The 23,964-nt window shown below is 46.0% G+C and overlaps 2 pseudogenes; one reads left to right on the forward strand and one right to left on the reverse strand.

Moving 5' to 3' along the window:
- Positions 1-10,870: 10,870 nt before the first annotated feature.
- Positions 10,871-12,996, forward strand: LOC136534755 (probable WRKY transcription factor 26; annotated as a pseudogene).
- Positions 12,997-13,639: 643 nt separating this feature from the next.
- Positions 13,640-16,006, reverse strand: LOC136534756 (uncharacterized; annotated as a pseudogene).
- Positions 16,007-23,964: the final 7,958 nt, after the last annotated feature.

Genomic DNA, 23,964 nt, shown 5'->3' on the forward strand with positions numbered 1-23,964 from the left:
GTCGGTCTAGGGGAGAGCTAGTTGTGGTTACTGGAGTATTTACATGTTGCATACATGTATATATGAAAGTACTTAATTGTGGGTACATTTCTCGGGTAGTTTGGATACCGAAGTATATATATCGGGGGATGTATATATGGAGAGTATCTTAGTACTACTTGTGTAATTAGCATTATATCTTGTTGGGTTGGGCTGCAATGAAGTTTTTCTGCAGGTACGCTAACAACGCACCGTGTAGATCGACTAGTTACCGCTAATTGAGAGAACGTATGTATGCCACCGTATAGTCCGCTAAAGCTTAAATTTCTTAGGTTTGTGAGACGTACGGAACGAGCATGCATCATATTCACTCATGACATTCATATTGCATTACTCCCTCCCTTATAATTGCTTATCCCAAGTTAAAGTGAAATCTCTCGGCAAGAAGTTTGAAGAAGAGGAAATACCTAGAAGAAGTCCAGGTGTCTTCCAATGTGGACCAGTAATCACATTTCGACGAGGACGTTCGTTAGCACACGTCATTCCACTAGTTTAAGCTTTTGCAGTCATCACTGGTAAAGTACCCCCAAACATCAATTTCGCTCCCTTGGGATGCGTATCGTAATGGTGAAGTTTAACACTTGTCCATGTTGGAATGCACTGCGTATAGCGCTAGTTAATTTACCCTGATGATGGGTGGGTGATTGGAGAAGGAAGTTATTAGCCTCGTGTTTATTGTATGAAGTTTTCATTCTCGTCAGTAAATACAGTTTGGCACGATTATATTGTTCTCTATCCAATGTGCTTACATCATCAATAATTACTTGGTTGCGCATTTGTGCAGATGCCTCGTACTCGTTCCACCGGTGCGAGTGATGAGTGATGATCTTCCGCCACCACACCACCCACACCAAACGGAAACTTATAGCAATGCTTGCGGAAGGACAGCGCACTATGGCTGAGGCCCTCCGTACGATTGCGAATCGTGATGGCCGTGGTCCACGCCAAGGACCGGATCCAAATCAGTACAGTGATTTCAAGGATTTCCTTGACACGAAACCCCCAATCTTCAAGGAGGCTGAGGAGCCTCTACAAGCTGATGAGTGGTTGAATACTCTCGAGCAGAAGTTCCGTCTGCTCCGCTTGACTGAGGTGCTCAAAAACTGAGTACGCATCGCACCAACTTCATGGGCCTGCTGGCATTTGGTGGAGTCATCATCGGTCCACTATGCCTGCTAATGCCCAAATCACATGGGAATCAGTTCAAGTCTGCTTTCAGGGGAAATTACATTCCTCCTGGTCTTATGGCGATCAAACATACAGAGTTCATGAAGCTGACTCAGGGAAACAAGAGCCTGAACGAATACCTGCAAGCTTTCAACAACCTTGCAAGGTACGCTACCGAGTTTGTGGACACAGATGCCTAAGAAGATTGCAAGCTTCAAGGCGGGGACTTAGCCCCAAACTGATGAAGACCATGGGAAATTGCAAGTGCGCCTCATTTTAATGAGTTTGTGAGCGATGCTTTATCGCAAGAGAACAACAATGCTGTGTATGCTGCTTCAAAAAGTCGTAAGAGGGCCTATGAGGCGGGTGCCTCACAATCTAAGGCTCCCCGTCGCACAAAGGGCTCCATTCCGTCCTCCAAGCATCAGCCGCCAAGTTTCGCCCCCCGCAGAAGAAGAATCCCGCCAAGACTGGGTTTCGCAAGGCATTTACAGTTGCTCTTCCCAAGGGCACTACCAGTCAGGGCAGTTCCAGAGCTCCACCAAGCAACATGCCGTGCTAGAATTGCAATAAGACAGGCCACTGGGCAAGGGAATGCCCTTACCCTAAGAAGAATAATTACCAGGGTGGCCGTCAAGGACAAGTGAACCACACAATATTACTGAGATTCCTTCAGGTGAGGTAGTGACTGCCGGTAAGTTTCTGATTGACAACACCCCGCAGTTGTACTATTTGATTCAGGTGCTTCGCATTCCTTCATTAGTCCATCATTTGCATCCAAGTTTATGCAGAAAACATATACTGTTGAGGTGAGGGTTATTGTATAAGGGCTGCTAGTGGTATTATTCCAACCAAGCTGGTAGTTGGGGATGTACAATTTGTGATAGAAGGGCGAAGTTATCAGGTTGATCTGGTAATTTTACCGGGGCTAGGTATCGACGTGATATTGGGAATGAACTGGATGAGCCGTCATGGAGTGCTTATCGATACATCCACTAGGGTAGTTATGCTCAGAGATCCGAGCAATCAGGAGGGTTTTCTAGTACAGTTACCCAAGGATATCAGTCTTTCTTGCACGACCAATGCGGTGCAAGCAAAGTCTCTGGCAGATATCCCTGTCGTGTGTGACTTTCCGGATGTTTTCCCCGATGATTTGCCTGGATTGCCCCCCGGATCGAGAAGTGGAGTTCAAGATAGAGTTGCTTCCTGGTACAGCTCCCATCTCTAGAAGGCCATATAGAATGCCTCCCAATGAACTAGCTGAACTTAAGACCCAGTTGAATGAACTGCTAAAGAAAGGCCTTATCCGCCCTAGTTCATCTCCGTGGGGGTGCCCAGCCATCTTTGTGAAGAAGAAGGATCAATCTCTACGCATGTGTGTAGATTATAGACCCTTGAATGCAGTTACAATCAAGAATAAGTACCCTCTGCCACGCATAGATATCTTATTTGATCAGTTGTCTAAGGCAAAAGTCTTTTCCAAGATTGATTTGCGATCTGGGTATCATCAAATCAAAATTCGGCCTGAGGATGTTCCAAAAAACCGCATTCTCTACAAGATATGGTCTATATGAGTACCTGGTTATGTCTTTTGGATTGACCAATGCCCCCGCACATTTTATGTATCTGATGAATTCAGTGTTTATGCCCGAGTTGGACAAATTGTGGTGGTATTTATAGATGACATCCTGGTCTATTCTGAGAATGAAGAAGATCATGTTGAACATTTGCGGGTGGTTCTTACTAGATTGCGAGAACACCAGCTGTATGCAAAGTTCAGCAAATGTGAATTTTGGCTTCGTGAGGTACCTTTTCTTGGACACGTGTTGTCCGATGGTGGAATTATGGTTGATCCCACCAAGGTGCAAGAAGTATTGAACTGGAAGGCTCCCATCTCGGTGCACGAGGTTCGGAGTTTTCTGGGGTTGGCTGGCTATTATCGTCGCTTCATCCCGGATTTCTCTAAAATAGCCAAGCCTATGACTCGATTGCTGCAAAAAGATATGAAGTTTGTCTGGACTCCTGAGTGTGATGCGGCTTTCCATACCCTGCGAACTCTTCTAACATCGGCTCCGGTTTTGGCGCAACCGGATATCGAGAAACCTTTTGATGTGTTCTGTGATGCATCAGGTATGGGTTAGGAGGTGTTCTTATGCAAGAGGGTAGAGTCATCGCTTTATACCTCTCGCCAACTTAGGAAGCATGAAGTGAATTATCCAACGCATGACTTGGAACTTGCTGCAGTTGTTCATGCTTGAAGGCATGGGATACATATAAGCTACTTGGCAATGTGTGCAAACATCTACACTGATCATAAAGTCTCAAGTACATCTTCACTCAACCAGAGTTAAATATGCGTCAGAGAAGATGGCTCGAGTTGATCAAGATTATAACCTTCAAGTGCACTATCACCCTGGCAAGGCAAACGTCGTCGCGGACGCCTTAAGCAGAAAGTCTCATTGCCACTCGTTAATTGAGAGTGATGTCCATTTGTCAAAGCTTCTTCATCCTGCAGTCCTGCACAACATCACTGTCAGTTGTACTCTACAGAGTCGAATTATCGAGCTACAGAAGACAGATGCAGGTGTGTTTCACATCAAGCGCAAGATGAAAGAGCAAGAAAACCAAACATTTTCGAGTCGATGAGGAAGGCGTGTTATGGTTCAAGGATAGGTTGGTAGTTCCGAAGGATAGAGAGCTCAGAAACCAAATCATATCCGAAGCTCATTCCTCTAAGCTATCTATTCCATCCTGGTAGTAGTAAAATGTATCATGATTTAAAGCCGCGATTTGGTGGACCAAAATGAAGAAAGAGATAGCCGCTTATGTGGCTAGGTGTGACACTTGTTGTCGGGTCAAGGCGGTACACATGAAAGCTGGATTACTTCAGCCACTCTCTATTCCAGGTTGGAAATGGGAAGAGATAAGTATGGATTTTATTGTTGGACTCCCTACTACTCAGAGGAATTTTAACTCTATTTGGGTGATTGTAGACCGTCTGACCAAGTCTGCACACTTCATTCCTGTTCGCATCGATTTTCTTCTGACTGATTATGCTGAGTTGTACTTCAATCAGATAGTCCGTCTTCATGGAATTCCCTCGTACTATTGTATCTGATAGAGGACCACAGTTCACTGCTCGCTTTTTGGAGCACTTACACGGATTATTAGGGACTAAGCTCGTAAGAAGTTCTGCCTATCATCCGCAAACCAATGGGCAACTGAACGGGTGAATCAAATCTTAGAAGATATGTTGAAAGGCTTGTGTCATCTCGGCTAAGGGCTCATGGGAAAAAAATGGTTGCCCCTAGCTGAATTCTCGTACAATAATAGTTATCAAGAGAGCATAAAATGGCACCGTTTTGAAGCTTGTATTGGCCGGAAGTGTAGAACCCCGTTGAACTGGGTAGAAGCCGGTGAAAGGAGATATTATGAATTGATTTTGTTCAAGAAGCCGAAGAACAAGTCCGTAACTAATCCAAACCCACATGGCCGCATCTCAAGCTAGGCAGAAGAAAAGTTATGCTGATCAACCGTAGAAAAAACCTATTGAATTCGAAGTTGGAGACTTCGTTTAATCTGAAAGTCTCACCTATGAAGAGTGTCCAACGCTTTGTGTGAAGCGAAAGCTTGCGCCGAGATAGGTTGGTCCGTTTTTAAAATCATTGGACAAAGTGGTAAAGTGGCGTACAAGATTCAATTTACCTCCTGAGATGAGTGCTATCTTCAATGTCTTTCATGTATCCCAATTGAAGAAATGTCTTCGCGTCCCTGAAGAGAGAGTTCCATTGGGGGATATCGAGTTAAAATCGGATTTGACCTTTGAAGAAAAGTCGGTTCGAGTGATTGACACTCGTGAGCGAGTGACTCAGAGGTCGGGTAGTCAAGTTCTATAAAGTCATGTGGAGCAATCAGGGGTAGTGACGCGATGCAACGTGGGAAAGAGAAGATTATTTGAGGGAAGGTTATAAGGAATTCTACCAACAATGGTACGCTTGTCAAATCTCGGGACGAGATTTTTATAAGGGGGGGAGGGCTGTAACACCCCAGGTGTTTGGCTTCCACATTTGCACTGCATTTCATGAACATGAGCATCATGCATCCATTCTTGAACTTATATCACATGAAACATGATTTCGAAACATTGCAAACATATTGTGTATTTCATGTGTATTGTTTCTTTTATGAAATGTAAAGTGTGCAACACTTAAGTGCAACATGTGCCACTCACTTAGTGAAACAAGGTTAGTTAGTGCTATGCAACACAATCATGAAACAAGTGAAACATGACTATGAAACAGTTGCAACATTTCATGGTTTTTCATTGTTTCAGTACATACCTTGCTTGATTCTGGTGTGACCAATGTGTGGTGTGGCTAATAATCATCCTAAGTAACTTAGTTACACCTAGAATGTCATTAGGACCAATGTTCATGTTGATCATTTTGCCTAATTAGGTTTCCAAGTCATGGTTTGACCAATTTGGACCCCTAGAGCTCCTGTGTTTGACTGTTTAAAAAGTGTAGCTTAGAATGTTTGCATGTCCTGAGCAACCTAAAGCAAAGTTGTAGTAAATTTAATAAGGAACAAACTTTGTTTAGAAGCCAACTCATGAAAATGTGTGGAACATTCTCAAACATGGCCCACAAGTCAGATTTGGGGTTTGAATTCTACACTTAGAAATTTTCTAAGTCCAAGGGCTGATTTCCAGTTTTGCAGGCACGACTTTGGCTTGATTTTACTCTCTATCCATTGCAAATTAGACCTTGATCTCTAAAGGAGTTTTGGAGATGGTACATAGGACTTCAATTGTTGTTTAGGTTGTTTGCACTAATACTCCACGGATTAGTAGATTGAAGGGCGCCAAGTCTCGCTGTCAGGCTGGCTAACTCGCGCGGATGATCGAACCTGAATCAGCGCTACAGTGCCGACAGTTTCAGAAGCTCGACGCCGCGTGGATGGCCGTGCGTCGGCGCTTGCCCTGACCGGCCAGGCCACATCGGGCCTGAGCTCGGCATTTGAAGCCCCAAGCACGCCCACCGAGAGCCCCTGTGTCTCATTTTCATTTCTTCGCTCGCCACAGCAAGCACAACCCGTAGGCAGCCGCTCTGCCATTGCCGCTCCTGTTTCGCCGTCGCCGAGCTCGTGAACCACTGCAAAAGCGCGACTGCCATCTCGCCAGTGACTCCGCCGTAGCCTGCTCTACCTTCTCCACCTCCTAGCTGCACGTTCGTGCTTTGGTAAGGTCACAGTGACCATTTCCGCCCCGTCACCCGCCATGGGCGTGACCTCGCCGGAGATGAGGCCGCCGTGGCTGGGGGTAGCTAGGAATTGTCCCGTCCCCTTTTCTTTACCGTGTTAGCACCGTGGCGACCTTAGGTAGCTCACACCGTGCTCGGTTGATCCGGCCATGGGTTGCCGTCGCCGGCAGCTATCCGCACCGGAGCTCACTACCGTGCCGCCATCAACCGGCGGCGAGCCACCTCCGCTAGTCGTAGGTCGCAGCCACTAGCACCAATCGACCCCCTCTGCACGGAGATCACGTCGGTGTCCTTGTTTGGCCGGAGACCTCACCGCCGACGAGCTACGCGTCGTCCGCGCATCGCAGCCGTCTCCTCTGCTTCGCTGTCGCTGACCAGTGGGCCCGGCTGACAGGCGGGTCCCTGCTGTCAGTGACTGTGCAGTCATAGGGCTAGTTCAAAAATTCAGTTTTTTAATGCTGATTTGATATTTTTGTATCTTCAAATGTGTAGATCCAAATTGAGTACTTCCAATTTTGTTAGACTCACTGTTAGGTCTAGTATTTAAGAAAAATATATCTTGAGCATATTATGTAGAAATTTTGGGTGAATTAAATAGGAACTTGAAAAGTGTTTTTGAATGCATGCAAACTTGTTTTAAATCATATCTTGAGTTTCTGTGATCCAAAAATTATGAAATTTTGTGGGTGAGCTAGTCTTGTATAGTAGAAGCTCTGGTTAAAATTTGAGAGTCATTGCATGTGTAGTTTTTGAGTTATAGATTTTCCTTTTATCATCAGGTGATTCTTGTGTAAATTTTAGTAATTAATTTAATGAATCCAATTGGCCATGAAAATTGGTAGGTAGTATCCTAGTACCCTAAGGATGCTAGGAAAAATATGAAATCTGTTGCTTGACACTTTTCATTAGGGTTTCCTAATTATTGCCATTTTAAGCCATTATGCCTTGTCATTTTTGTGTAGGCTTTTATACTTGCTCAAATGGTGTGAAATTTTTATGGTAGTCCTACTTAGAGCATGTAGTAGCTACTGTAATTTTTGTTAGATTTAATGGTGTAGTATTCATTACAGTTTACCATTTCCTTTAATTAATTAAATAAATTAAGAAAGGTAGTAAAAGAAATGTTTTGGTGATGAACACTTTACTTGCTGGTGTTCTTATGATATGTGTGATGAGATAGTTAAAGTTGGTTTTGTCTAATTATATGTTTACATCATAAGTTTGCTAATTATTTGTTGGTATTATGTCCCTCTGGACAGATCTGGGGACTTTAGAAAGTTCCCCATGATATTTTAGTTTTTCTGTGAATGAGTTGAATACAAGAGTTTGTAGATAAATTAGGTAGATAGCTCCTGTCAAATTTGAGGGCATTTGGCCCAGTAGTTTAGAAACTACAGCTGTTTAAAGTTAGGTTGCAGTTTTTGCTGATTCCTCTGCCTTGGGAGGATAGACTTTCTGTTGAAGTATGAATTCGAGCTGGTAAAGTGGTCGAATCATGCTTTGAGGTCTAAAAATGAATTGTAGACAATTTCATAAGCTTTCCAGATTGTCTTGTTTCATGTCATTTGGAATTATAAATCTCCAGTTATGGCTAGTTTACTGTACCGCTACATAGTCTTCATTTGCTGAAATACAAATGCTTGATTGAATGTGTTGCAATGTAATCGTTGATTGTTTGGGGGGTTAGCCCTAACTTGAGAATATACTTAGGTGTAGATGCTAGGTCATTAACTGAAGATGAGCAATTATACCTTAGGTTGTATAAACGTGGTAAGTGAAAGTGATTTGAATAGGGCTTAAGTTGGAATATGCAAAACTACAGCGGACATGTGCATTCCCCGAGCATCCCTGACATTCGTTCATGTGCATCCATGATATTTATCTTGCGCATTCATGCAATAGGTGTGCCGGAGGGAGTGGACGTTGCTGGAGTTCGAGGGAGCCAACCAGGAGGAGGAACCCGAGGTGCAGGAAGCCGACGAAGCAGTCGCCGCGGAGGAATTGCCCGAGTGCCCTGACCACCAGCCTTCCTCGTTCTTGAAAGGCAAGCCCCAGAGCATATTAAGCCTCCTATGTTTTCACAAATACATTGAGTATCTTTTATTGTTGATGTGATGCATTAAGTATAGGAATTGGTTGGAACCAATTGCTGCATTATATATCCTTCCTTGTCCAGATATCGCACTGGAATCCTAATTAAGTTCAGGACGGGTTAAATGCTTAGCCATGCTTAGTGCGGTAGAAGTCAGGTGATTTCCTGTCACCTGCGAGCTTTAGGATGAGGTGGATCACGGTTGGCCTATATTTGCTATCGTGGAAAAGAACCATGTGAATAATGAATTAAGACCGGGCGGGGTCTTGTGTAGGTTTGAAACATAGTGACTCTGTCTGAGTCGTTTAAGGACCGATACGTTGTACGTCCTCATGTCATGTTGAACGCAGCCTAACACTTAGCTGGCCGGATAAGTCGTTCCGACCGCGAAGCCTAGTAGCTCGACTCAGGCGGGACGCGAGCAGTGGCGACATTCTGGAGGTAGTAAAGGATGTGCGGAGAGCCATTGGCATAAGTCCAAGGCGGGTTAGAGTCCGAACAACCTTGGCAGAGTGGGTCTCTGAGAATGTCGATCTGTTCGGACTCGCGACTCCTGAATCGTACCAAAGGTGACTTGTTTGCGACCCTGACGGGGGAAGCAGGGTTTGTGTTTAGGAATACCCCTCCAGCTGGATAGGAATCGATTCGAATCGTCCGTCTCTCTCCCGGATAGTGAGAACTTGACTGAGCAGCGGCAACGTAGATTCAATTAATTTAAACGATATGGTTAAAATGGATGATGATAAGGTTGCCACAATGAATACCTGATATGGTTATTAATGTTTGCACCCTAATAAAATGATTGCTTAGTACAGGTTGATAATATAGATGACAGGTTAATGGCTAAAAAGTCACTGCTAGTTCAGGTTAAGAGTTGATCATTATTACTTATGCTTTTCTGTAAAAAGAAAGTGTCAGCCAGCTCCACTACATTAAGCTATGCATAATCCTTGGTGTCATTTGTTTGGTTTCGACGGGTAAGTCTAGCTGAGTACATTCCCGTACTCAGGGTTTATTCCCTCTTGTTGCAGATGACCTTCTATATCAGGGATTCTGCAAGTACTGTCTCCACCCGGCGGGTGATGAGGACTAGATCATGGGCATGATCTCCTCTCTCTTATCCGAATGCTTTTGCGGTCTGTGATCAACCAACCAGTATGTGTATTTGAACTCGGCGTGTGAGTTAAACTATTTGCTTCCGCATGTTTTACAAGACTTGTTTGTAATAACAATGACTCTGTGATGATGTAATCTATTTGCGACATCTGCGAAATGTTGTAACGTACGATATGTTATGTTGAATTACTGTGATCTTGGTTGTATGCAAGTTGGTCTGAAATCCGTCGTGATTTCAGTTGACTACCGGGTTTATATGGGCGCAAGTTCGAGAATTTTGATCGTTTCGGCGATTGTTTTTGTACTTGTACTCTTATAAATTGGTCGGTTCTGTGACACATTGCCTGAAAAATAATGGAATTTCAGGCGTCTAGAATATAGCATCTCCCTTGAGATTATGAATTTAGGATGATATTAAAAACAAATGCTGGAGTGATTCATAGGTTGAAGTTGAAGGCCGAGATGGCGCTGTTGCATTCTGTGTGCAAGACAAAGAAGGGGGGAAATCTTAATTATCTCCGGCTGCCCAGAGCTTGGATGAGGACTGGCTCCACTAAATTTTAGGGTTTAGTTTCAAATTTTCAGGTAATCTTTAGGTTTCAGTAAACACATTTTGATGACAAGCTCCTAAATGTAAATGACTACTAAAAGTCTATGCTCGGAACCAATGGGGAGCCTTGGTCAACGTTGTTTGAGACCGTGTGTGCAACGATGCCACTCGTAATGGTCCGCCGCAATTAGCGCTACAACTCGCAAATCGTAGATGAGCCTCGCTCGTAAACAATGCAGCTTAGTTGTAGACAGCATGGGGTCTCTGTGACAGCTAAAACGGAAAGCTATCCTGGCTATCCATTTGGCAAATTTTGAGATAATCTCAACCGTGGCATAGACTATAGTTCAGAGACTTTTGAAATGCGTCTCATTGGTAGAAGGCAATCGAAGACGAATCCTGTTTAGAATTCAGAGAGACAGTTCAGAGTTCAGACAGGCGGTTCGCTTCGGCAGCCAGGCGTTGCACTTGACAGCAACTAAGCCGTGCCAACGGTTGCAACCCAGCGCAGCCCTCAATCTCTCTCGGGCTCTCGGCCTGCCTCTCTATTTGTCGCTGGTCTCGTCGTTGGTCGGCAGCCGTCCCTGTCATTGGCACCGCCCAGTCTTCCTTGGCTTGTCCAGAGAAGCAAGAAAGATCGCAGGAATGGAAGACCGGCGCGGGCACGGCGACGCCATGGGGCAGAGGCCGTTCGCGTCTGCTGGTCAGGGACAGGAAAGCGTGTTCGACGGTGGAGGCGGTGGCGGCGGCCCTGGGCCAGCGTTTGACGGTGAGTTTGATCAGGGATCGTCCCTCATGGCTCTTCTCGGAGCTGGTGGTGCAATCAGCTCCCAGCCACCGCAGCCGACGTGGGGGCGTGGAGGAGGTGACCGCGGCGCCTGCCATTAACCTGGTGCCTCAATCATTCTCCATGGTAAACTCTGCGTCTTTAATTTATGTCTTTCTTCTCAGTTTGATGTGTGTTCATTGCAATTCCTCTTTGAATCTGAGTTCATTTTATCATGGTATATGTGTTCATTGACAATCACGGTATTGTACTGCTATCTTGGTCAAATAACTACGATTAGAACCATGTCTTCTGTCGGATTGCAGTTGATTCATATGCTCTTTAATCATGCTTGCATGCTTCACTGAGTACAATCGTCTGCCGTTCTATTCTACCAACTAGCTAGGGATTGATTTGTCACCATTCGTTGGAGTTTTCTAAAGAATTAGCTGGCCAGCGATACAGCAGGCTGCAGTTGTACAAGTACTTGGCAATGAACTATCAGCTTTGCACGTTCTAGCATTGGATTATTAATCTACAAATACAAATTAAAGTCTCCATTAATCTCAGGTTCTACTCCTAAATGCCAACTGGTACTTGCGAGAATTTATCATCCTTCCTAGTGACTGATGACACAACGTAAACACGCAATTATGAATTATCACATGCATATTGCAGTGCAATTGACAGATGACAATGATACCTCAAAGTTCACAACAAGGCGGCATGTTTGCTCACCATGCAGGCGAACTACGCGCCACCGCCGCCGTCCTACCAGCAACCCACCTCGTTCGCCCCATCGCCGCTGGGCGGCAGAATGGGATCCCTACCCGCCGTACCTTCTCGCGGACCAACCGCCGCAATGGTATACTCCCCGAGCGGCGGCTGCTGCTTCCTCCCTGCCGCACTCCAACTTCACCGTCCTCTTCCCCAGGAACGCATACGACCATGACATGCAGCTACGAGCGACCGCGCTCTTCGGCGGCAACGGCGGCTTGCACGCGCACGCGCCGCCGCCGCCGCCGCCGGTCATCGAGCAGCCGGCGAAGGACGGTTACAGCTGGCGCAAGTACGGGCAGAAGCAGCTCAAGGACGCCGAGTCGCCGCGTGAGCTACTACAAGTGCACCCGCGACGGGTGCCCCGTCAAGAAGGTCGTGGAGCGCTCCTTCGACGGGTTCATCAAGGAGGTCACCTACAAGGGCCGCCACAACCACCCGCGCCCACAGGAGCGCGGCCTCGCCGGCGGCAGAAACGATGCCATCCCCGCCGCGAGGAGGACGTGGACGGCCCCAGCGACGACGGACAACGCGTTGATGCATGAGGATGACGTCCGACGGGGCTCCCTGCATGTGAGTTATGCTCTGCTTGGTCCTACATTACAACCGTGGTCTTGTCACCTGCGGCGCCCGCGCAGACAATTTGAACCGTGGCAGGCTGCCTGTTGTTTGGTCATCAGGGGGCGCGGACGGCGTGGCCGGGCAGAGGGTGGTGAAGAAGCCCAAGATCATCCTCCAAACGCCGAGCGAAGTGGATCTCCTGGACGACGGCTTACCGGTGGCGCAAAGTACGGGCAGAAGGTGGTCAAGGGCAACCCCCGGCCGAGGTGAAAATTTCACTTCGACTATCTGATCCTGAACATTTTGTGACGTGCACCAAGCCAACCAACCATTGTGAGTTGTGAATTGTGATGGTGCTCAATGCATGCTCACTGCTCAATGATGTGCAGGAGCTACTATAAGTGCATCGCGGACAACTGCAAGGTGCGCAAGCAGATCGAGAGGGCGTCCACCGACCCCAGGTGCATTCCTGACGACGTACAACCGGCCGCCCACAAACCACGACCCGCCTAGCCGGGGCAACGAAGCCGCCGCCAACCGTCGCCGCGGGCGGCTCTATCACTGATCCGGCCCCCTTCATCTGCGAACACGGCTAGTGGAAAGTGGGGCGTTTCAGGAGAATTGGGGGGTTCGGCAGCTGAAGGAAGAGTGCCTAGCCGGGAAATGATTGGCCATTGGCCTCTGTGGAATGTGACTTTACTGGGGTGGAATAATAGAGGCTGGATCATTGATTCTTTTGGGCAGGTGTTTCTGCCGGCTAATTGTTACGGAATATTTGATTAGGATTTCAACTGCTGTAGAGGAGCTGACATGTTGATTTCGGCTAAACATGGCTTGTGCTGCATGGTATGTACATTTGTTTTCTTTTTATTTATTTCTTTTCTTTTTCACATTTGTTCTGTTTTTCTCATGGGAAAAATTCTAGCTGAAGAATGGAAGGAACAAGGAAAGAACTCGTGTGGTGATGTAATGTAACTGAACCATTAGTAATCATGAACTGAAAACACAAACATGTATTTCGTTTTCAAAAAAAAAAATAGAAAAGAAAACACAGACATGTATATACATCTTCAGAGTTCAGAATGCAGATTGCTGCAATATCTTTTTTCCCTCCTCTTTTGGGGCAATGATCAACAAGTATTTACACAAATCCGTGTGGCGGTGTTCCTTAGCTCACAAACTTGAGTTAGTTCCTACAAACTATCTGCCGATCTATACAACAGCATCTCAAGAACATCTACAAACCACACTCTCTTTTGCTTTTCCTGAATGAAAGTTAGTGCCCTACAGTAATATGACAGATTTACTCATCAGCTTGCAGTTATCAGCGTCGGTATCTGCCCGTTGTCGGCGAAGTCGATCTTGTTCAGCCTCATGCAAGCACAAGACATGCTCCGGCAACTCCTCAGCCTTTTGTGCCCTGCAACAGTATCAGACCATGGTTTAAGTTACAGACATTCAGTCAAGGGGTCACTTTTCTTTTTCTTTTGTGAAACAATCAAGCGGTCACTTTCAGCAGGAGCAGAGGAAATGTACCTGAATTAGTCAGACCAGATCAAGGACACCATGCTTGAGCCGCTCCGGAAGGTCTCGAGCCCTTTCCGCGATATGAAGCTGAACCGATGGAACATCGAGATCGATCTCAAAGTAATTTGGGACCCTACATTATCAATGAAAATACACATATTTTTTATGTTTCAGTCAAACTGGAAAACACATTTTACTATTTCAGCACCTGTTTGTCTATAAACTAGTGAGGAAATGCAGTTACCTTGTAGAATTTATGTTGTGGACGAGATAGCACAGGCTTCTGATTGTAGGTCTGTACAAGCTTCCTCTCTGCCGTGCTCAGCTGCAGGTCTTCAGGGTTTGCCAAACCAGACTGAATTTTCAGCCTCTCTGTGTAGGGCACAATGCTGTCTACTGGGAATCCCTTCACCTTTTCCATTTCCTCCATTCATAAGCCTCTGCAATAACTAGTCAGTCAGAAACTTTTCCTAAGGAGGTGCTTCATCTATATACAAGAGAAATCTACCTTGATGCTGTCCTGTAATTGAGGAGAAATCTCCTTGTCAAAACTGTCAGATTAACTTGAAATACAGAACTAGGCTTATCCCATCACCGTCGTTATCACCAAACACTGTAGCAGGATAGGTGGGCAACTGCACAAACAAGTAAACTGTCAGGCTCAGAAGCCAGAACTAATAACCAATTAACAGTCAGTAGTTAGAAATCAGTGATTAGAATTCTTATGACCTACTGAATTACCTGAATGTTGACAATGAGGAGCATAGGAAAGGTCTCATGTGTCCTTCAGAGGACGGAAGCGAGAGATGCTGCGCAATGTGATGAATCTTCCTTGTGTAGGCGAACATGTCCGCTCCAATGGGGGTGTAAGGGGAGCAGTCTGGAGCTGGGTATTTCCTCTTGTCTCTGCATGAATTTCACAATTCAGTCAGGCATAATCATGTATGATTCTGTCAGAGTTGTGTTTACAACACTGCCACTGCTTCTTACTTGAAGAAGCTCTCCCCTCGGACTCTGAACGTCGATGGCTCAAGAACCGACCAGCAACCTTCGGACAGTTTCTCGCCCGTCGAACACGGCACCGTGAAACCTGCCCTTGGGCGGTACAAGTAATTTGCAGAACCACCTGGGATTGCAGAATTTGTCAGCGAATAATTCAGCTACTGAACGGCCGCATGAAGATGGCACTGCAATGGCGTAGCTGAGATGTCAACGCTAAGAAACTCACTCATTTCGGTCATCTCGTCACCCTCATATGAACCTTCTCCTGAACGAGAGCCTGACCACGGCTGTTTTCTTCTTCTGCTGCTGATGGTGCGGGCTGACACCAACGATTCGGCATCGGCTGGACCTTGTTGCTCGGAATCGACGCCGGGAACGGGCGGCCCGCGGCGACATTGCAGCCTGAAGTTCCTTCAGTGTGCTACTGCAGCACTCCTCATCATTGCAGCTACCACTATTAGTTGCAGTGGCAGCAACATTCGAGTCTCACTATTGTCGGGTTGTTCACTTTGATCACAAGCTTCTGCATTTGCAATGCTCCTGAGGAGCTGCATGGTGTCCAAGAAGCACGCTGCATCCTTGCACTGCGGTGCATTTGAGCCACCGGTGACATCAGGGAGAGGATCTGGATTGGATTGGAAGGAAAAACGTTAGTGCTGGAAAGTCTGAAAACTGCAGTTCACGTTTTTAGTTTGTAACTATGTATGAACAACAAATATCTGAACTAGTTACATACCTCCGCTGACGCTAGCGAAATCGTTGTCGAGATCATCGTCCGAGTCTGGTGACTCCAGGATGCTGACAGAATCGTACCATGCTTTTCGCAAATCACTGCACAAAAATTCCAGAGCTGTGAGCAAATCTGCTACTACTAGTACCTACCAATTGCAGAATTCAGGAGGAGGAGATGCTATGCTGCTGCTATTTACCGCTGCCGGCGTCCATCTGGCTGTGCTGCCACTGCAGCTTGGTGAGGTGCAGGGTGACGTTGGAGTCCGGCGCCCTCCACGTGGACGACCCCGTGCCGGCCGCGGATGATGGGCGCGTCGGCGATCGCCGAGGACAACCTTCCGCCGGAACTTCCTCGCCGCGACCGACAGCTTCCTCGACCGCCGCCGGTGCCTCGTCGACGACACGCAAGAACCCATGGGCCGCCGAACTAGGCTACGCACCTGGAACTGGATCGACCACCAAGAAAAAAGCAAGTTGCACCTTGCAGAATCAGCAACCTTGAAGAACTGATCAGAGAACGATCACCAAACCATCAAAAAGGCATTTAGTTACCCTTATCAATCGATCCAGCAACTGACCGGCCTCCAACTGTCTCCCGCTCTCGCTCTCTCTTTATTTCTCCGTGGATAATGCTTACAAGAAGCCTCCTGCTTTTATCAAAGGTCACGGACTCACGGGCGGCAATTCTGAAGCGGCCAGGCCACCGAGCGAGCGAGCACCCAGAAGCAACCTGGATTAATCCTCAGCTGCCACCCTCTACTTTGCAATCCGCAATGGTACGAGAACGTGATGTGCATGCGATTAGAAAAATAGCAGTGGGAGGAGGACCCGTTGTTGGTGTGCGTATGAATGGCGCTGCCGGAAGCGTGTTGATTCCCTCTGCTTTCCTGCCCCCGCAAAGGCACGGCATATAAATCATCGGAGGTCTCAGAGAGGGGAGAGTATATAGGATAAAGAAACGGCCGGGGCCGGCCGAGCCGGGGGAGATGGTACAGGTCGCTGTCACGCGTGTTTGAAGAACCGGAGGAGCCCTAGCCGCCTGCCCCAGCCGCAGCAGGGGACTCACTCGAGCGCTAAACAATTCCGGCCATGCCCATGGGTGAACCGGTGAAGGTTCCAATTGTCTAGTGGAAGTCGCCCTTGTGATTTTTCTGGTAGGTTTGTGCGTGCCGGGGGAAGGCAAGGGAATACAGGTTAGGTGACACAACGACTTACTCTGCTCCATGTCCGTGCTAGCTCAAGGTTTGGTTTTCGTGTGGCCAGGTTTGGCAGAGTCAAATGGGCAGTAGAGTATGTAGGTGCGTGTATATAAACTTCAAGACCTGGTCATGGAGGAAACCTATGGATTGAAGCGAGGAACTGACTGTGGGAGAAAAAAAAAAATATGCAGCTGAATTGATGCGAGTATATCGTTCTGGGTGGCCTGCAAATCTCAGCAAAATATGTACTCCTACTCCATCAGGGAATAATTTTGGATTACTCGTCGTGAGTAAGGCTGGATAACGAGCCGGCTCGACTCGTTTCGGCTCGGCTCGTTCTGACTCGTTAAGATAACGAGTTAGCTCGGCTCGGCCCGTTATCCTAACGAGCCAGAAGTCAGTTCGGCTCGGCTCGTTATAAAAGCTCGAGCTGGCTCGTTAAGCTCGCGAGTCAGGTATAAAAAATACACAAAATATAATATTTGTATTTATCTAAAGTTTGAGAATAATAATAATACAAAAGAAATGAATCTAACAACCTTAAATTGAATAAAAAAATTAATATGCGCTAATATATATACAAGTATAATAAAATACTATAGTATTCATGCATCTAACTATCTCTTAAATAATACTTTTTTTTCCTGGAAGCTTGACTCGTTTAGTTCACGAGCTGGCTCGAGTTGGCTCGTTATAGCTAACGAGCTAAAATTTTAAACTCGGCTCGACTCGTTATCTTACCGAGCCGAACCGAGTCGAGCGAGCTAACCATCCTCGAGTTTTTCGTCCGGCTTAGTCGTGAGGCTCTCGAAAGCTATCGAGGGGACTGAGACTGACGCGGACACCTGAGCAAAACATCACCATCTATAATTGGGGTGCTGCCAATATACTACTCCTACTAGTGTTCCTAAAAAGAGAGCCTTTTTTGGAGGCAGACAGCTGCAAGCCAATACCATAATGAAGAAGGGAATTTTTCATTTCATTTCAGCAAATGATTTGCAGGCCAGCTGCTGAAAAGTGCCTCCCAACCTGAACCAAATACCGGAGAGCCGCCACGCCAAAGAACGATGCATATCATGTCATGCATGCAACTGGTCAAGCCGAGGGCTTGCTTTTTCGTCGAATGGGAGGGGAGCGAGAGCACATCATGATAATGCGAGACACGTCCCTATCGTTTTCCTGCTCGGCGTGTCTGTCTGCTGGTGGCGTGCTCGCCTTGTAGGGCCACGGCACACTCGAGCTGTGTATTGTCAAATCCAACTCCAGGAAAAAGAATGGAATTTGTGGAAATGGCTGTCTGGTTACGTCTCATCTACTTTCAGCAAATGGAATGGACGTACCATCTGTGCGGCTGAAACTTCCAAAGTGGTGCAGTACAGGCCTACTACAAACTACTCATCAGAAACAGACATGACAAAAAGATAATCCATGAGTAGTCGAGCGCTAAATTGCTAATGGAATTTAACTAACCTGAGAGGAGAGAAGTGAGTGACAGAAGGTTAGCTCCAATGCAATGTGGCAGAGCAGTGCTGATGGGCGATGAACTTGAACTCGTGATGATGTTTATAGTGGACTTGTGTTTCGACGCAGTGACTAAAGTTTAAGAGGTGTCTTGTCGGATGTCATATGGGATGTCGCATGGGGTGTTCGGATACTAATAAAAAAATAAATTACAGAATCCGTCAGTAATCCGCGAGACGAATTTATTAAGCCTGATTAATCCGCCATTAGCACGTTTACTATAGCACCACATTGTCAAATCATAGACTAATTAGGTTTAAAAAATCATCTCACAAATTAATCTTAATCTGTGTATTTAATTTTGTAATTAGTCTATATTTATTACTTTATACATATATCAAATGTTGAATGGGACGATGACTAAAATTTAGAAGGTTGAACCGATGGATTGGCCGAACATCCGAAGCAGTAGTTCAGTGCACAGCCAGTAATGGGTGTCAGGTCAGTCCATCAGTACCAGGGACTTGTTCACTTTGCAATTTTTTTTTTTGAATACGATGAATAGTACCACTTTCGTCTTATTTGGCAAATATTGTCCAATCGTGGACCAACTAGGCTCAAAAGATTCATCTCGTGATTTCCAACTAAACTGTGTAATTAGTTTTTTTTTACCTACATTTAATACTCCGTGCAAGCGGCTAAAAATTGATGTGATTGAAGAAAGAGTGAAAAAACTTAGAATTTTGATGGCATATAAAACAAGGCCCAGATGCAAGATGCTGCCCCGATGTGGGGCACAGAGGAAGCTCGAGAGGCTTTTTCAGACGGAGACGCGCGCAGCCGCAGCCGCAGCCGCGAAACGCCGCGGCAAATGGTGGGCATCGTATCGTTGCGGCAATCGTCGGCATCCCGGAATGGTTCAGTTCCAGACTTGACCGCGTGCCGCTGGCAGCAGCACGCGGGTCGTTCGTTGGACGCGAACGCTTCAGAGTCCGAACAAACGCCTCGTGGCCCTCATTTGCATCTGTTAATAAAAAAGATTTTTTTCTCTAACCTATTCTTTTTCGTGGAACGAACTGAGCGGTGAGAGTACGCAAACGTCGCCACATCGAATCGTCAATTTAAATGGCCGGCGTTTCTCTCTTTTCAGACACGGCTGTGTGACCTGAAACAGAAAGAAACATGCCGCGTGCTTCTCTGATAGCCGTCTGATGGGAAACTGGACGTGGCACGGCGGCAGGTCCCAATGTTAAAACTAGGTATAGTATCTATACCTGTTATAACATCTTAAAAACTATAGTTTTAATAGATAGTCTCTGCAGAACTATTTTTTATCCAATCACGTACCTTCTCTCTACTTACTAGTGTCTCCACTTTCCTCTCTCATGCTGAAAGATTAGAGCTGACCAATACAATTTTTACTGTACTACCAACCTTCTATATGTGCACTCTGGCCATTCCAAAACAGTGATTAAGTAAATTGACAAGTACAGTAAACACTGTATGTGGAATGATCAAATGTAAATGGAAGAGGGCACGCCAAAAGCAGCATGGCCAATGATCTGCACAACAAAGGAGGAGGGTGGCATCGGAGTGATCATTGAAAAGCAAAAATAAAGCTCTACATCTCAAAAACTTGCACAAATTTTTTTAATAGGGCAGAGATTCCTTGGGTTCAAATGGTTTGAGAAAAACACTGTCCAAATGAAAAGCTCCCAAGCACCATAAAGAGTCTTTCTGCAGGAAGGACAATCTAAAAAACCTCCAAAGCTTCAACAAATGGCAACAGTTCCAATCAACAATGGGGAAACTTGCTTATTTTGGTAGGATAACTGGGGAGGACAAAGCTTGGAATTCAACTACCTAAAGCTCTTTTCTTTTGCCAAGAAGAGAAAGATTTCCGTAGCAGCTGTCTGGGAACAAGAAGATTTGACTCAACTTTTACATCTCCCAGAAACAGCCTACAATCAGTTACAAAATTGAATGAAGGGCAAGACATCTGGCAATACTTTTTTTTGAGTAAACAGGAGAGGGCGGGCCCCTACTGAAATTTATTGAAATAAAAAGGTTGCAAAGATGTACCAACAGTTACAGATTACAGATTACAAAAAAAAAAAGGAGAGGAAGGGAGGGAGGCAACAGAATTAGGAAACAAAAAAAGAGGTGGAGAAAATGCTCCACACAATAAACAGGAACCAGGCTAAGCAAGATTTGCAATCCATTGGTCGATTATTGGAGAATAACTTTGCTTTGCTCTGAGTAGCAGAAGCCCAAATTCTTTTCTGAAGTCATCCTTAGCAGTGACCAGCTATTAGTGGATTTACCTGCCTAAAAATCAGGTCATTTCTAGCTTTCCAGATGGTCCAACACATGAGGATTATGACTTTCATGAAGAAGGGGACGGCCAATTGCTCTCTGAAGCTTTGCAGAGTTTGGAAAGGGCAATAGTCATGGGGAAATAATTTCTCATCATCAAGGGATACAAATTACTAGTTGGTCACTCACATCATCATCCATCAATCCAGTGGATCTGGAAATGCTACTGCCAGCCAAAACACCGGGTAGTTTTTTTTTGGCTATTGCTCAAGGACGGACTAAGCACGAGAAATATTCTGAGAATGAAAAACATGTTCCTACCGTCGTACAATTGTGTCCTATGTGCTCTGGACGCTGAAGAAACAGCCCAACATCTTTTTTACAGTGTGAATTTGCAAAGCAGTGCTAAGAAGCAATTGGGGTTGACATTCCTTCGGATGCAGAGTTTCCAAATGCTATGGCCTTCCTAGTTCTACATGGAAGCCATAATCCTTCTCTGCTGGGCTATCTGGACCTCGCGTAATGCACTCATCTTTAACGGTATACAGCCAGAATTAGCAGTCAGCCAGGCAGTTTTTGTGAAGGAGTTACAGATGCTGACGGGTTGACGCACAGAGTTAGCCCAAGATTTAATCAAGCTATTGATCAACGGCTTCATTTAATAGTCTAGTATCTGTCTTGCAGGTGATTTTTTTTTTTTCTTAAACTTTGTCAGTAACTTTTATTTCCCTTATTTAATTCAATAAATTCAACGGTAAGGGTGAGAGCCCCTACAGAATTATCCAAAAAAAAACATACCTTCTCTCTCCATCCTCTACCAACCATATCTCTTCATGTCTTGGTTCTCGTATAGACATGGTATCATTTTCTTATCTCTCTTCTTTAATTAGAGTGCCATATAATATGTTGCTTAGTTGGCACCACAATTAATGAAGATAGAAACCATAGTTTTATGCTTGGGAGTGCCCTTACACGAATAGGAAATTGGATCTCGATAAAGGGGTGGCTAGCGCTCGGACGCTCGGACGCCCGCCCCCGTTCGCCTTCGCCCCACCCCTATCCACCTTCGCTCCCGCCCTTGAGTGTGTTCTGTTGTCTCTGTCGCGTCCGTCGGTCCTTCCCCTGACCACCTCCTCTCTCTCCCTGAATCTCTGCGCGGGCAACACATGGGAGCCGGGATGAGTAGTTGAGGACGAGCACGCCCCGACCTACAGCACCCTCGTCCGTCGGCCCCCAACGTCCCCCCCCCCCCCCCCCCCCCCGTCGGCACGTCGCGTGTCCATCCATCGGTCCTCGGCTCGTCACCGGCCATACAACATAAACACTTGCAAGATGAATGCAACATAAGATTGAAAAATGGATGAAACATTTAGAACATGCTCTTATAACATGCGTGTGAAAGCACATGAAACATTCAAAAAAATACTTACAGCTTGCAACATGAAACCACTTGCTGCAACATAAGACTGAAAACAACTGAAACATTTGGAACGCATTGTTGCAACATATGCAACATCAAGATCGAAAACAATTGCAACATGCATTTGGAAACATATGAAACATTTTGAACCAACGCTTTCAACATTCCCAAAACACTTGCAACATATGCATCCCTTGATCTACTTTTAATACGTCAAGATAAAACAATTGCAACATACATCTGAAACTTCTAAAAGACTTGAAACATACATATGCAACATAGGGGAGGGGAAGGCTGAGCCGGTCGATTCATGCCATTAGGGTAGGAGTTGGCGCGCGAGCACCACTAGCACCGCCTACGTTCGTGGGTGCCCTTGGCTGGGGCGGGGAAGAACTGAGGAGCCACGACACATGCGCCCTAGCGGCCATGGCGGGGTCAGCGGCGTGCGCGACGGCGACGGACGGGTGGATGGCAAGGGAGCGAGCGGCACAGGTGTCTGGGACAAGCGCGTGGCGTGGCAGCCGATGGGCGCGCGGTGGGGGAAGGGGCGCGGACGAATAAGCGGCCATGCTGCTGCTTCGAGCGCCTGGCAGATAAGGATGAGCGAGTGAAAATTCGTTTTTTTATTTCTAAGAGATGGAGAGATAATGCCCGCTCCTGTAGAGCGGTGTTTGGACCGGAGTCACGGACGGACGACCTTGCTTATCATTATCGTCGATACAAACGACCCGAGAAATCAGCAAAAATGGTAGGTCGACCATAATGCTTCTAGTAAACTTTACTTTAGCATTAGCACATGAGGGGTTTTCCTTATAATGACAAAAAAAAAATAAAGCGCGAAGACTTGGTAGAGGATGCCGAAGGAACTCATGAAAGGTCATACTAGGCGTCATACTAGCCGTCCTTTGAGATGCAATTCCATATTACTTCGTTCGTAAGCTTTAAGCAATCGGGTTTCGGCGAAAATTACCATCCGTAGAACCCTGGAAAAGCTACACATGTAGGAAATGGCATGCCAGTTGATAACTGCGCACGAGAGGAACGACCGGCTCTGAATCAGTACTTCTTTCCGGCTATGGAAATAATGTTTTTCTCTCATAACAAATCAGCTCTATAAATAAACCGCAGCACTAATAAGTCCCCTGCTTCCTCTTTTTTACCATCCATTTTTGAAAAAAAAAGAGGCAGATGAACAAATGCTGCGGCTGATATCAACCCCACTAAACTCTACTCACCGTTCTTTTTTCGCAGTAAAAAGTTCTAAACAGCATCAGGTAGGGATTTGCAAGGTACTACTCGATTAATTAATTAATTAATTAATAACAAATAAAGGAATACTGTTGATGTTGCTTTGGGCACTTTGTCGCCCTGTCCCCTTGTAATCATGTTGATGCGGAAAGACTGCGCAGCATGATGCCAAGACAGGTCCCTGTCTGTCAGGTCAGCACGCCGTGACTCGCCCTCTCATCTCCGAGATGCACCACATCTATTTTTTTCAATTTTTTTTTATTTTTTTAGAGGTCCACGACTAATTTATTACTCAGTCTAGGTAGGTCCTCCTATCCTTCACCTTACTCTAAGGTTCATATTAGGGTTAGAGTTAGGGTTTTAGGTTGGGTCCGATCCTTTCTTCAAATCAAATCCTCTTTCTATTTCTGGCTTCGATATCATTGTTAGTTGCATAACAAGACCACTAGTCATAGATGTAGCATACATACTGACATCTGATTGAATAGCAAACCCTAGAACATGCTAGTGCGAGAAATAGAAAGAAAGAGAGAGAGGTTGCGAAGGTGCAAACCATCGGCCGCCTTCGTAGAAGACGAGCGAGCCATGGGGTGCTTGTCGGTGGCGCGGTGAGGTCCGGCGGTGAAGTCACGAACGCAGTGGCGGCGGTGGCCGGTGGCGGTCTTTCCGGCGCTGGCAACGCTCCCTCACTAGATTGGCTTAGGGTTTAGGGACCGTAGGGGGGCGTCTG

This window comes from Miscanthus floridulus, unplaced genomic scaffold (assembly GCF_019320115.1).
Source record: "Miscanthus floridulus cultivar M001 unplaced genomic scaffold, ASM1932011v1 os_2261, whole genome shotgun sequence".
Lineage (NCBI taxonomy): Eukaryota > Viridiplantae > Streptophyta > Magnoliopsida > Poales > Poaceae > Miscanthus > Miscanthus floridulus.